The sequence below is a fragment of the Netta rufina genome (genome assembly GCF_964035555.1).
Source record: "Netta rufina genome assembly, chromosome: 1".
In the NCBI taxonomy this organism is placed as follows: Eukaryota; Metazoa; Chordata; class Aves; order Anseriformes; family Anatidae; genus Netta; species Netta rufina.
This window is the reverse complement of record NC_140123.1, coordinates 54840090-54852990: the sequence shown is the minus strand read 5'-3', so window position 1 is coordinate 54852990 and position 12901 is coordinate 54840090. Positions and strand designations below refer to the sequence as shown.

At 43.7% G+C, this 12901-nt stretch overlaps 1 protein-coding gene across 4 annotated transcripts in view; it reads right to left on the bottom strand.

Annotated features, from left to right (window-relative positions):
* Positions 1 to 10870, bottom strand: part of MBNL2 (muscleblind like splicing regulator 2) — a 108645-nt gene extending 97775 nt beyond the window's left edge. For all 4 annotated transcript variants that reach the window (XM_084282596.1, XM_084282594.1, XM_084282598.1 and 1 more), the window contains exon 1: positions 10715 to 10870. The gene's annotated coding sequence lies outside the window, so the exon portion shown is untranslated. The remainder of the gene's footprint in view (positions 1 to 10714) is intronic.
* Between the last annotated feature and the right edge of the window lie 2031 nt (positions 10871 to 12901).

Here is a 12901-nt window from a genome sequence, read left to right as displayed (position 1 = left end):
TTGCTGGATAGTACTTTTCATTTTCAGTTTAAGTTAGAGTAACTAAAGACATAAGCATATAGCTTAAGACGACGTACATGTATATTTTCACAATGCACAGTTACAGCTTTGGTGTAAATCCTCAGCTTGCTATAAGCATGTTCCAGTTATGTTGCTATATAAGCTACATAAGCCTGTTCTCTAAGCTATGCTGAATATGTTCCAGCATGTTTTTTTTTTTTTTCCCTGACTGAACATCAGTCCTTGAACACCCTCATGCTTTCTTCCTCTGAACAATGGACTGACACCAAATTAACCTAAGAGGAGTCAGACTAGGTTCTTCTTTCTGATTTTCTCTTTGGTTTTCAGGGGAGGATTTTAGGAGAGGGAAGATTGGTAAAACAGCCAATTTTTTGCTGGCTTTGTCTGTATAAGCTAGGAAATACACACTGGCAAAATAATAAATCAGGTAAAATAAACTGTCTAATGACCTTCATTAACTAGCTCTTAGAATGCAGAATTACACAAAAGTTTCATCAGAAACATTCATGACAGCTAAAAAAGCTGTTTGCAGTTATCCAAAACACCAAATCACAGAAGCATTAAAACAGCAACATCAAAATTGTAGTCACCCAAACTCTGATATCAAGTGCCTTCTTAGACTTCCTAGGGAGTTCCCGTTGGGCTCCAGTGGCAACTGCTGAAAGATCGAGCCATTGGTGTGGCCTGGGTTGTATCTGCCAGCCCTATGCAGGTATCTCAGATATAAAATTGTCCTGTGTCATTTTAGATGCCATATATTTAGCTATCTAAACCCATCCAAAAATGTACGCAGTATCCTCAATACACATCAGAACACAACCTTCCAACACTTTTAGCAAATTATCTAGTTAAGAAGAAAGAAAACATTGTTCCTGTAAGTCTTCAGTATCCAGCTGGAAACAATGCAAAGGTGTAAACCGCTGTTCAGTACTACCTAAATTATCTTTACTGGGACCACTGGGTATTGGGAAGTTCTTCCATTGCTGATAAAAACATGCCTCTTCCTCCTCAGATCCTTCCATGACTAATTTCCTCCACAGCTATTGTTCTGGCCTCAGATTTGGAGTAGCTCCCGTTCAAACCTACAACAGGAGGAAACCAGTTGATAAATCACCTTGTCAGAGAACCTGCTAACCTCATCCCAAAGTCACATGGGCATAGGAAAAACCCCTTGTGCTTCAGGGAGCATAGGTGGAGGACACACATACTAAACTTCTGCCTCTTACCCTGAGAAGCTAGAATTTGCTGGCTTCCTGTAACAGCCAACCTACCAGGCTGTTAAAACAGGAACAAGACTTGTCCTCTGAAAAGTTCCTAATTAACACAAATAATATTTCATATAATTGCCTGAAAAAAAATATTATTATGATTACATTTTCTGCAGGTAAACCAAATATTTTTTAATCTTCTGTGAAGCTTCAGTTATCAGCCTCTAACATAACCCAGATCCTGCATATAATTCAAGCAATGGCTGCAAATGATAAATTTTCTGACCGGTGATGTAATGAGGACTCTTTAATTATCCCTTAAATCCAAGAGCTCTATTTTATTACTCCATTATAAACCCAAGGGGAAAAAGATGCCACCGAAACTAAGCTGCATTTTGATTATCCCCATCTTCAATTAGCACAAAAATAATTCAACTCACTCTAATTGGTTAAAATTATTCTATTGTTTTTGCACCCTGCTGAGACGTAGGTGCAAAATATCCCATTGCTATTTAGCAGGTGACGCTAGCTGCCATTTCCCTACAAGCTGCCACTTAACAGCATGAGCCCGTAGGATAGATGCTCAGGGGCATGCAGCAAAATCAGCAAGCAATCTCCACTGTAAGCAGAGAAAATAAGCTCCGGGAGACTTCAGAGAAAATGAGCAGCAATTGAATAATTTTTGTTTTATAAAATCAGTAAGAGCAGGATTGAATCCCTCACCCGTTTACAGCAATTAATGACCCGCACAAGTAAGAGTAGAGGACTCCATGTAATTAACAAAGCATTACTTTGGCAAGGAGGATAGGCCTGGAGTATGTAAGTACAGGGTTTTATTTCTTTCTGCGAAGTACGGATGACAGGTAGGAGAAAGCTATGCCAAGCGAACTGTTGGCAAGCAACTAGTCTTTTGGTTAGCAGGCAGCTCTGTTTTGTGAAGGCTATGAGTTTGTGTTCACATAGGCAAGCTTTTCTTTAAACATCAGAATTACATGCGTTCAAACAGTCATGGGTTTTACACCAGATTTCAATTTTCACCTCAAAAAAAAGGTTGATTTGTTTCAGCTTGCTGTATGGTTACTGTGAAGCACCAAGAATGCTTTCATTTGTGTAATGTTTTAAAACATCCTATGTGGTTCTTTGCCCGGTTATTCTGCCACATAACACTATATAAATATACATGATCATGGACCTTCATTTTTTCTGATGTCACATTAGGCTAACAGAAACCAAGAAAATAAATAGCTGTATACAGAGGAAGAAACAAGAATTGCTTTCACTCAGGAAAAATAAGCAAACAAGGAGTAATGAAGGGCGAGAAACAAGGTCCTCTAGCAGAAGCACTAGGTGTGGGATAAAATGGCATCCAAAAGCCTAATCTCTGATGACAGTATGGCTCCAGCAGCATACTTGCAGATTTAATCCCACCACCTCAAAAATGAAGTAAATTGCAGAAAGAATGCCTCAAAATCAAAATTCACACACTGTGTCATTCACTAGAGGTCCACAAACAGAAAGGAGAGTTTATTTGTAGGGAAAACTCTGTAAGTGGATAGCATCCAGCTTTCTAACACTGTGCACTTTACTGCTTCAGCATTTGACTCTGACTCTCTTCTCTTCTTCCACTCTCATATAAAATAAGATAAAAAAATTGACAGAGCCATTCATTTGGCTATTCCCCCTAGTACCAACTCGAATAACGATTGAATATTAGCACTAATGCATATTAGTAGAAGCAAAATAAGATTAGAAGGTATCCTGTCTGCTACCTTCGGCTTAGAGGGAGTACTAAGCAAAGGGGACTGCAGAGGAAGAGTGCAGGATGAAGATTATGTAGATCCTTTGCTGCAGTTGGTATACAGTCTTACGAACTTAAGATCTTAAGGCCAGTTTCAGCACAGTCCACCTGCCTTCTCGGTGATCACGATGGCACCTCATCCTGTGAAGCCAGCTTTAGCAGGCCCACGACTTGGGGTTTGACTGTTCGGGGAGTATTAACCACACAAGGATTTCTACCCTCCTATCTGGGCTGGGTGAGACAAAAAGAAGCCTGTTGACAGAGGTTCCCTACTCCAGCCTCCAACTGGAAACAAAACCATCACCAACAGCAGACCAGTTCAGCTGTTGCACTGTCTCAATGAGTCCTGAGAAGCTCTGGGGACAGGTACTGGCCTCTCTGGAGACCTGCCACAGTGCTGAACTACCCTCCCCATGTCCAGCCTGAATCTCCAAAGCTAAAACGTGTTGCCATTGCCCATCGCTGCCATCAGGCACTGCTTAGGAGAGTTTGGCTTTAATATCTTTATAATCATATCCTTGAGTAGGTGTAAGCAGCTACCGAGTTGTGCTTGAGCTTTGTCATCCAACTCAAAACCCCCAACTCCCTCAGCCCAGGCCCCTGTTCACAGTGGTAGCTTCATACTGGATCTAGACACGGCAACAGCTCTTCATCTGAGCTGGATGTAGCACCTCGGATAAAAGCAGTGAAGGTATGCTCAGTTCCCAGTGGGTGAACAAGAGAAATGTTAGCTTTATCTCTGTCATCGGATCATTAAGGTTGGAAAAGACCTTCAAGATCATCTGGTCCTTTACTCTTGGCAGCATATACAAGGGAATACCACTCAAATGTTTTTTGCGTCTGCTTCTTTGATTCTTCTTTGAACTGCTGGCAGAAGGATGGGTTAAAAGCCCTGGATCCTGCACAGAAAGGTCCACAGGATTTTGGGCCCTGCTATTTCTGTCCTCTCAGATATTTTAAGTATTGAGTGCACTTCGATTTTACAAAATATCTATCACGAAGCCACACTACCTCATCGAAACCCTTCCAGCTATTGAAAGACAACTGAACAACAAAGAAATGAAGTTATTAGTGCTTACTTTCTAGATGAATTCTTTATTCATCCTTCAGAAACCAAGATTTGATGCAGACATTGCCAGTAATGGCCATGTCCAAACATTTCTTTCTGAGGCAACACAACCTGAAGTGTATTGACAGCTCTAAAAAAATCCTTTTAGAATATCCCATTTTTTCAGTCTACTCCTTTTTTCAGTCTTTTATGCGGAAAGCAACAAATAATTATAACCCCTTGACAAAATTCTGCTGATGTAAACAAAGCAGAACTACAGCAGTTTTAATCATTCCTCCAGTTCAGAAAACTCTTTGTCTCAATCCCCAAAGCCTTGTGCACAGCATCCCACAGACTGACATCATCCCCGTTTCCAGTTTGTTTCCAGACTTCCTCCACTGGGGACTCAGCAGCAGCAGGGACCAGCCCTAGCAGGATTGGCACTGCTGGTAGCACTGCAAGAAAAAGGGCTTCAATCATCTCTGAAATTTTTAAAGAAGCATGAGGTAAGCTCTCTAGAAAGCGAGGACAATGCCATGCTAATCCTCCTGTCAGCCCTCAGGCCATCACCACAATTCAGACTACCAAACCACCCTGCTGCCTCACAAGGGAGGAGTACTGAGCTCCACCCAGCTCTGGCCTCCAGTTATTGCCACGCTATTAGTCAAGAGGTTGCTTTACAGCTCAGAAAGCATATTGATTTTTCTTCCTCTAATTCATGGCAGTAAGGACAGGTTATGTCAAGAAAATGTCGGACTGAAGCCACTCACAATACCTCGGCTCTGCTCAATTGTGTCCTAATCATACCACCACAGATATTAAGCCCTCACCTTTCACGTCCATGCTCACCACTGCTTGCACAGGATGCATTGCCAGGTCTAACCATGTCCAAGATTCAACAGCTTGTACCTCCAGAAGGAATACCAGGGTAACCATGCTTCTCCTGGGGCATCTAGCAATCCATATGACAGAGTCCACTACCATGGACTACCAAAGTATAAACTGGAATAGACAGTTCAAGAAATTTGGAAAAGAGCCAGAGAAATCAGATATCTTCTAAAAGCTGTAAGTAGCACGAGAAATACAGTCCACCACAAACAGGAAGCAAAGAGCATAAAGCATTATGAAATTAAGTGAATGAATTGAGTAACATGAGACCTATCTCTAACTGCCAACAGGCAATACAGATTCTCGGGAGTGAAATACCTGATCGGAATTGCATCACCCAAAGCTGTCTACAGGAGATCTAAATCCTACGTCTTTTTCTTCCTCCCTCATGATGCTAAGTCAAAGACTCAGGCACAAGCAGATGGCAGGAAGAACTTTACTCACCTGTTCTGCAAATATGAAATCTAAGGTGTTTCTAGTAAGGCATTTTTATTATATTTCGCTAACCTGGAAAGCTAAAGTTAACATTTATTCACTTAAAGGAATAGAACAGATTTAGGAAGGCTAACGCTAATACCTTGTAATAGAAGGTAGCAAAATGTACCAGAATGATAAATCTAGGGAATTTCAGCAAGTATATTGACAAGGCTAAACATGTTAAGACTCCAATATTCATCTTTTCATGTTTTGTATGAAAAGCCAGTTTCCTCATAGTTCCCTTGGCACCTTCACAGGTCACCTCTGGTCCAACCAGCAGAGCTGGCTGTATTGCGGACCCGACAGAGAAGTCAGAGATTAAGGATGTCACAACATTATTGCCGTTTTGGAAAAAGCACCTCCTCGTTCAAGCAAGTGGGAGAACTCCCAGTTAATCAGGAGCTACAGAAAGCCATAGTAGAGCAAAGGCTGGGAAACTCCAAAATCTTGTACAGTTCACAGGAGGCAAGCATGGCAAGGGCCTGAGAGCTCAGGGACCTGCTAACTGGTGCCACTAGCACTGATCATAAATACAGTCAAAACTCAATAACCACTGCTTCAGTAACACACACAGAAATCAAAAATTGCCTTGATATTTTTAGGCTATTCATCAATTACACACATAGGACAGAAGTTCCAGATTTTAGGACAGCAAACAATGGCCAAGTAACCAATTCCTCAAAGCTTATGCTAAGGCCATTGATGCTCAGAGCTTATAATGTCCATATAAACTTAGAGCACTGCAGAGAAACGTCCTACTTCATAAAAACCTTGTGCATGCTTTGAAATCCCTTTCAGCTAACAAGAACACACTTCACCCATACCCACTAACAGCTCACTCACAAACCAAGCTGAGTACATTTTGACATCCCTCTTCTTCAAAACATGTTTTCTTCCAAGACCTGTGAATTCAACCCACACTCTTTCCAGACTTAAACCATTAACAAAATACTCAGAAGTTGCCTTCCTCCTTGAAAATGTAAAAAACTTGCCACTCTCCTTCGCTAGTGCCAAATCTCCCTTTCCTGAGAAAGGTCAGTACCAAAGCCAACTATCAGCTCACCTAATTGGGCCTAAGGCTATGGACCAGGGACACCAAACTAAAGAGAGGGCACGGACCTTCCTGCACATCTAATGAGTTCCTATCACAGGAGATACAGGTTCGTATATACTCAGCCTCCCAGACCTCCTTTGGATTCCATCAGGCATGAAATACTTGTCACCGGGAATGGGGGGGGGAACACCTCACGAGAGCCCACAAAATATGATAAAGCTTGGGTCCTTCCTAAGTAAGCTAGGAGCAATTGAAAACAAGCAGCAATATAATTCGGTAGCAGTGGGAAGCTGCTCCACCAGCCTTCGGCCTTCCCTGGTAGAGACCTACAAAGCTCAGTTCTCTCCATGCTGCTTTCCAACATCAGCATCAAACCAGCAAGTGAACAGGTCAGAAACAGTCTCTAATTCTTCCAATATGGAGACAACAAGACCTATTTATCCTTCAGCACAAACAGCTGCGGCACTGTCAAAACGACCTGCTGCTGAGGAGCGGTTGAAGTTAAATTGAATTGAAGTTAAATCTAAACCTGGAATTCACCAGCGAGCAAAGGAAAACACTTGAGAGGCTGCAGCCACCTACAGGCTCTGGTTTTGTTGCTTTAAGATACATGATCCCAACTGGTCATAGGTCAGAAGTATTTCTGGACTTTACACTGACATTATACTTTCATACTGAAACATTACTCAACGACAGCATTGCTGTCTCAGCTCTATCTAGGCAAAGAGTGACCTGTGCCTGCAATACACTGTAGCAGGCCATGAAGCCTTCCACTCTAGGAAATTTTATTACTCCAGAACATGCTGTGTCTTTCTCCAGGAATACAGCTGCAGACCACCACATCCTCCCACCTTCCAAACTGCACCAAAAACAGCCTTGTAGTCTTCAAGCACTCTGTGGCCTAGGCCCTGGACAGCAAAAGGGCTACCTCAGGTTCCACAGAAAAACAATCCCTGACAATAATTTCCCTCAGTCACTAATCATGAGCTAAAAATGTTGATCTGCAACTGCAAGGCAGGGATAAACTGTTGCATTATCCACTACCTGCAGCTCTTTGAAGATGCCTGCTCTTCCCTCGTACCTGTATTTGTTTGAGCCATACCCAACTGCGTTTCTATTCCAAATTTAGTTGTGTTTCAGTATCACGTTTCTCTGAAGCTTTGAAGGTGTCAAACCCAGTTATCACAAATAATCCATCCATAATGATCAAGACTGTGCAAAAAGCACAGGGGAAATATCAATAGTCTAAACGGGGGATTATTTTTGTTTTTAAAGGATTATTCACAAGAAATGAGTGACTAGAAAATGAAAAGTATTTTGATCAACACTTTTCCTGACTTTCACTTCAGTGACATTTTAATGAACACTTTCTAGCTACCTCTACTTACATAAAGTTACAAATGAACGTGGGAGAGTACTGATGAAAGGTAATAGAGAAAAAGAACAGAAAAAGAAAAAAGAAAGAAAACTTCATCAGTCATTTCAATTTATCGGCTGCCTGTAAAAATGAATAGTAACTCATGTGAGGAAAAGTGACCCAGCAAAGATCTGATAAGTAAAAGACATCTGGAAAGGAGTCATGACTAGACAGAAAGAGTTTGAAATATGATAGAGGGGCATGAGGAAAAATACACTGAGATCTGGAATCCAGTTAGGTTACTTTACAACTCTTCAAAGATGAAGGTAGCGTGTTCACATCTGTCTTGAGCACTCAATCCAACACCACAGAGCTAAGAATAAATGGCCAAAACAAAACAAAACAAAAATATGTAAGAGAGCAGTAACTGTGATTGTAGCACTGGATGGAGCAATTTGAAGTGAGGTTTCTACCCTGATAACGGACAGTATTAAAATACCTTATTCAATAACAAGTTTAATACGGTTCGTGGATCTTTGTTTCTGTTTTTGTTGGCAGGTTAAATCAAATTCTGAAACCTTCTACTAATACCACAGTAAGACCTATGGGGGCCTATTAAAAATGGAAAAAAAAATAGAAGGTAGTATAAACAAGCAGACTGTTCATTCACCTAGCATAGCATCAGTTTCAGTAAGAACATGTCAAACCTAAATAAATTAGGCTCTATAATTTTACTCATCAGCGTAAGGAGTAAAAATAATCATAAAGCATTGCTGAGATTCCAAGAGCTACCCAGAGGATGCAAAAACATCCAACACCATCACGCAGCAAAAGGAATACCAATTTTGTATGCTTTTCCTTCTTCCTGCCATAAATTGTTAACAGAATTTTTTCCACTGCCTTGTAATTGAGCTTTCAAGCTAAGAAAAAGCAAGACCAGGAAGGTTCCCAAACCCAGAGCAGTCACACATCACTGGTCCACCTCACATACCACTTTTGCTACGGTACATGTACTACGGTTTGAGAATCCCTAGGCTAGAAGAACAGGCAGCCTATTTGGTACTGCACACTACAATTCTAGAGACTATGCAACTAGCAGAGAAGCTACAGACCAGATGTAGTAGACAAGATGAAAATTTCACCCACCAAGTGTTAACAGCAAGTAGACTTTATTTTTAATCTTCTTACGACAACTGTTATTCTGCAAAAGCCAAATTTAAGAAAATGATGCTCAAATGAAGATTTCAGCATCACAATCCCAAACAGACCAATGCCAAAGATTTGAGATTTTGGCAGGTCTACCGAGGTCTAAAAATAGGCCGTTCCTTCAGAGAGGCCCATAAATGATAATGGAGATAAGTTTCAGAGGGAAAGCATGTTGGGGTGACACAAACCATGTGGCCCACCCATGTATCTGCAGAGGGACCACTCCTCTGGTGACACAGGGAAACATTCCGAATTTCACCTGCACATAGATGAGCCATAGCATAGGCCAGCAACACTGGCAAGACCCAAAGACTGGCACATCCCAACTCGGGGCTCCAGCCAGCATCTGATGAGCAGCAATGGTTGGCACCCCCAAACCTCCTTGTCACAGAAGGGAGAGGCTACAGGGCTCTTCCCCGGCTTCACATACCCTATAAGAGCCTACTAAGCTGACACTACACAAAAGGGCCTTGTCCACAGTGGGAAGAACGGCATGCTTTCCAGCAGCAGTACCAGCTGTAGTGTGTGTATGCAAACAGCCTTAACACCCAGTGCATTGCAAGTTACAAACTGGCATTGCTGAAGCAATTTTAAAATAAAAACAAACACACAGTCGAAGGACTGTATCAAAGAAGCTTCCCATCAGTCCTCCACAGTAACTTTAGAGTATTTCCCAGAAGAGTCAAAGCATGTATTTGGCCCTAAAGCCTACTACAGGCACATTTTTCACTTGTGTGCACGCACACACTGGTATGTGCACACAAGAAGGGAAAAGGCAGGACAGATGGCTAAATCTATGCATATTTACCAAGGTACGAACGCCACGTTAAAATGATAAGCACTGGGCCAAGTCACATGCTTAAAATTAATCGCACTTCTGCTCCTGCCTGCAAGTCCACACTGCTTTAAAAACCTACAAGCCTGAACAAGGTACACCGGCACGACACACTCGCTTCACAGCGCGCAAACCCCACGTGGCCGTCCTCCGTGGGGGCATTAAAGGCGACCGAGTTGCTCCTTGCTCCTGTTTGAAGCCCGCATTTCTGCTGCCGGGCTCACCTCTGAGCAGAAATGCAAATCAGCCTGAGGGAAACAGAAAGGAAAGCGTCTGGAAACAGAAGCCCGTAGGCGACGTTGTCACGGCTCGGAAAACATACGTGTGCGCGTATAGGTGCCGTGTGTGCCTATACGTGCCCGTTCCTTGCGTGTGCGAGCTTTCTGCATGTCGCTGGCTGCGGGGAGGACATCCAGCATGCGTGCCAAGCTCCTTGGGGTGCACGCTGGCCTCTCGCCCTGTCTCCTTCACCGACACGAGTGGGTGCGTGGGAGGTTTGGGGTGCGTACCCCAGCACCCTGGAGGGGAAGGGAGCGTGTGTGTGCGGTGGGTGCCGCTCGGGGAAGGGGGCTCCGAGCCCCCCTCCCCCTTTTGCAAAGTCCCCCAAACTTGCTGCCGAGCGCCAGGTCCCACGAGGAACACGAGCCAGGGGGGAAACTGCGGGCGTGGGAGGGGAAGGAGAGGAAGAGGAGGAGAAGGAAAAGGAGAAAGAGAGGCCGGACAGCGGCCGAGCCGAGCGCTCCCGGGGACACCGGCGACGTCCCCGGTGCAGGAGGCTCCGGGGTGGGGGGAGAAAACCCGCGGGGTGCGGGGCCGCCTTACCTCGGAGCGGGGCCGGGGAGCGGCCGCTTCTCCCAGCCGGGCGGCGGCGCCTCCTTGCAGCGGCTCCGCTCCGCTCCTCTCCTCTCCTCTCCTCGCCTCTCCCGCCGCGGCGGCGGCGGCGGCTGCTGGCGGAGGGGCGGCCCCGGCCCGCCCCGGCCCGCCCCGCGCCGCCCCCCGGCCCCAGCGCTTCCCCCCCGGGCCGAGCGGGGCGGTGCGGAGAAGGAACGGGCAAGGAACGGGCTCCCCGGCCGCCTGGTCAACCCGTTGCTCCGGACGGGCCGCCCGGGGCAGGGTGACCGGGGCTGTGTGGGCTCCGCGGCCGCCTGGTCAACCCCTGCTCCGGCAGGGCTGCCTAGGCCCGTTTCTAGGTGGTGTCTGCAGATCCCCAAGGAGGAGATCCCACAGCCTCCCATGGCAGCATGGTGTTTAGGGATCCACGCACTACCCTGCTGTCTCAACTGCCCCCTGCTCCAGATGGGAGCCTCACATGAGACCCATGATCTGTTCCTACACAGTCGCTGAGGAGGCTCTCAGGAAAATCAGACAAGAAGGGGATAGTCATACACCGCCAGAAACCCCTCTCTAGATGAATTTAAACTGTTGTAGCATCACAACGAAAAAAAAAAAAAATCAGAAAGCATCTGCACTCCATTTCAACTAAATTCCTTTAATCTACCCCCGGGCTCTTTTGCAAGGATCGGTTATTGAACTTTCAGGCTTCTGTTCATACACAATGTGTTACATTTTGAGAAAGAAAGTCAGTAAACCTTTAGATTCATCCACCTCCTTTTTTTCCAGAGGCTGAAAAGGGAATAAAAAGATTGTATTTTGTTTTTAAAGTAATGAGCAGAGTGATGAATTAATATTTTAAGGCTAATTGGAGATCAGCTCTAACCAGTTTGTTCAAGGTGACCCCGTGAATAAAGGTGTTTGAGTAAAACCAATTAGGAAAAGTATGTTAATATCACTCTGCTTTGAAAGGGAAATACAATGCATAGAATAAATACAAAGGTCAGCCAGAGCTGGGGATGCCACCGGGAAGAACCCAGTACAACATGCACCCTGCCCTAGTTGGTAGGAGGGAGAATGGCTTTGAAAAGGGGAAAACAATTAAAATAAAATAAAATAAAATAAAATAAAATAAAATAAAATAAAATAAAATAAAATAAAATAAAATAAAATAAAATAAAATAAAATAAAATAATTAAAAAAAATCTGCTGCTGCTGCTCCAGCTCATCCCACCGCTGAGGATTGCCATCCTCAGGTGCCCAGGAGCAGCACCAGCAAAACTTCTACCCATTTTTTACCTCCATTTGAACAATTTTGGCCTTGGTGAATGGCACTTCTGCAGAGGAAAATAACCAAGGTTATAAAACATTTTCATGGCACTTTTTTTTTTCTTCTTCTTAATCTTCCTCACATGAGAGAAGAGAGAACCGGGAAAGACATTGTTAAATATGCAAAAAGCCTCAACAGGATGTTCCATCAATAACATTTTAGTACACAGCTGACATCATAAAATGCAGGATCTCAAGAGGCCTTCTATTAAGCATCTACTCAGAGTGAAGCAGTATTAGACGTATTTCAGGTCAGGTCTAACATGTTTTATTTTGCCATGCTTTTAAAAACCTCAACTGAAGAGCATATTATCTCCAGGCAACCTGTTGTGCCCATTAACTGTTTTTGCCTAGGCCTCTCTTTCTGCAAATTAACCCAATTAAATTTTGTCTTCCTCTTGTGGAGGACAACTGATATTATCCTGTTTACAACACTGTTTTGCATATACATCTAAAGGTATGATGAAGTAAACGTTCATGTTTTGCAAATATTTATCATTCTTTTTGGTCTCCTCAAGACACTTGGATATGATGCCCACAATAGACGTTGTGGATCATCTGAGCCTCATCAGTAATGAAAAAAGTAGAACAATTACCTGTGTGTTACGAACAGTGTATTTGCTAATAATCCCTCAATGACATTTCATTGTGGTGATGACAACTTCACGTTGACTCTTTCTGCACAGGGTGAGCATCAATAGCAGCCTTTCTCAACCAGCTACTCCCTGTATAAATTTCATGCCATTCTAAGCACTTGCCTAGCGCTTGCCCTTATCTTGCTAATTTTGAATCATCCCTCCACCAATTGAGAGTATCTTTTAGTAGCAATAGTTTAACAATGTACATTCT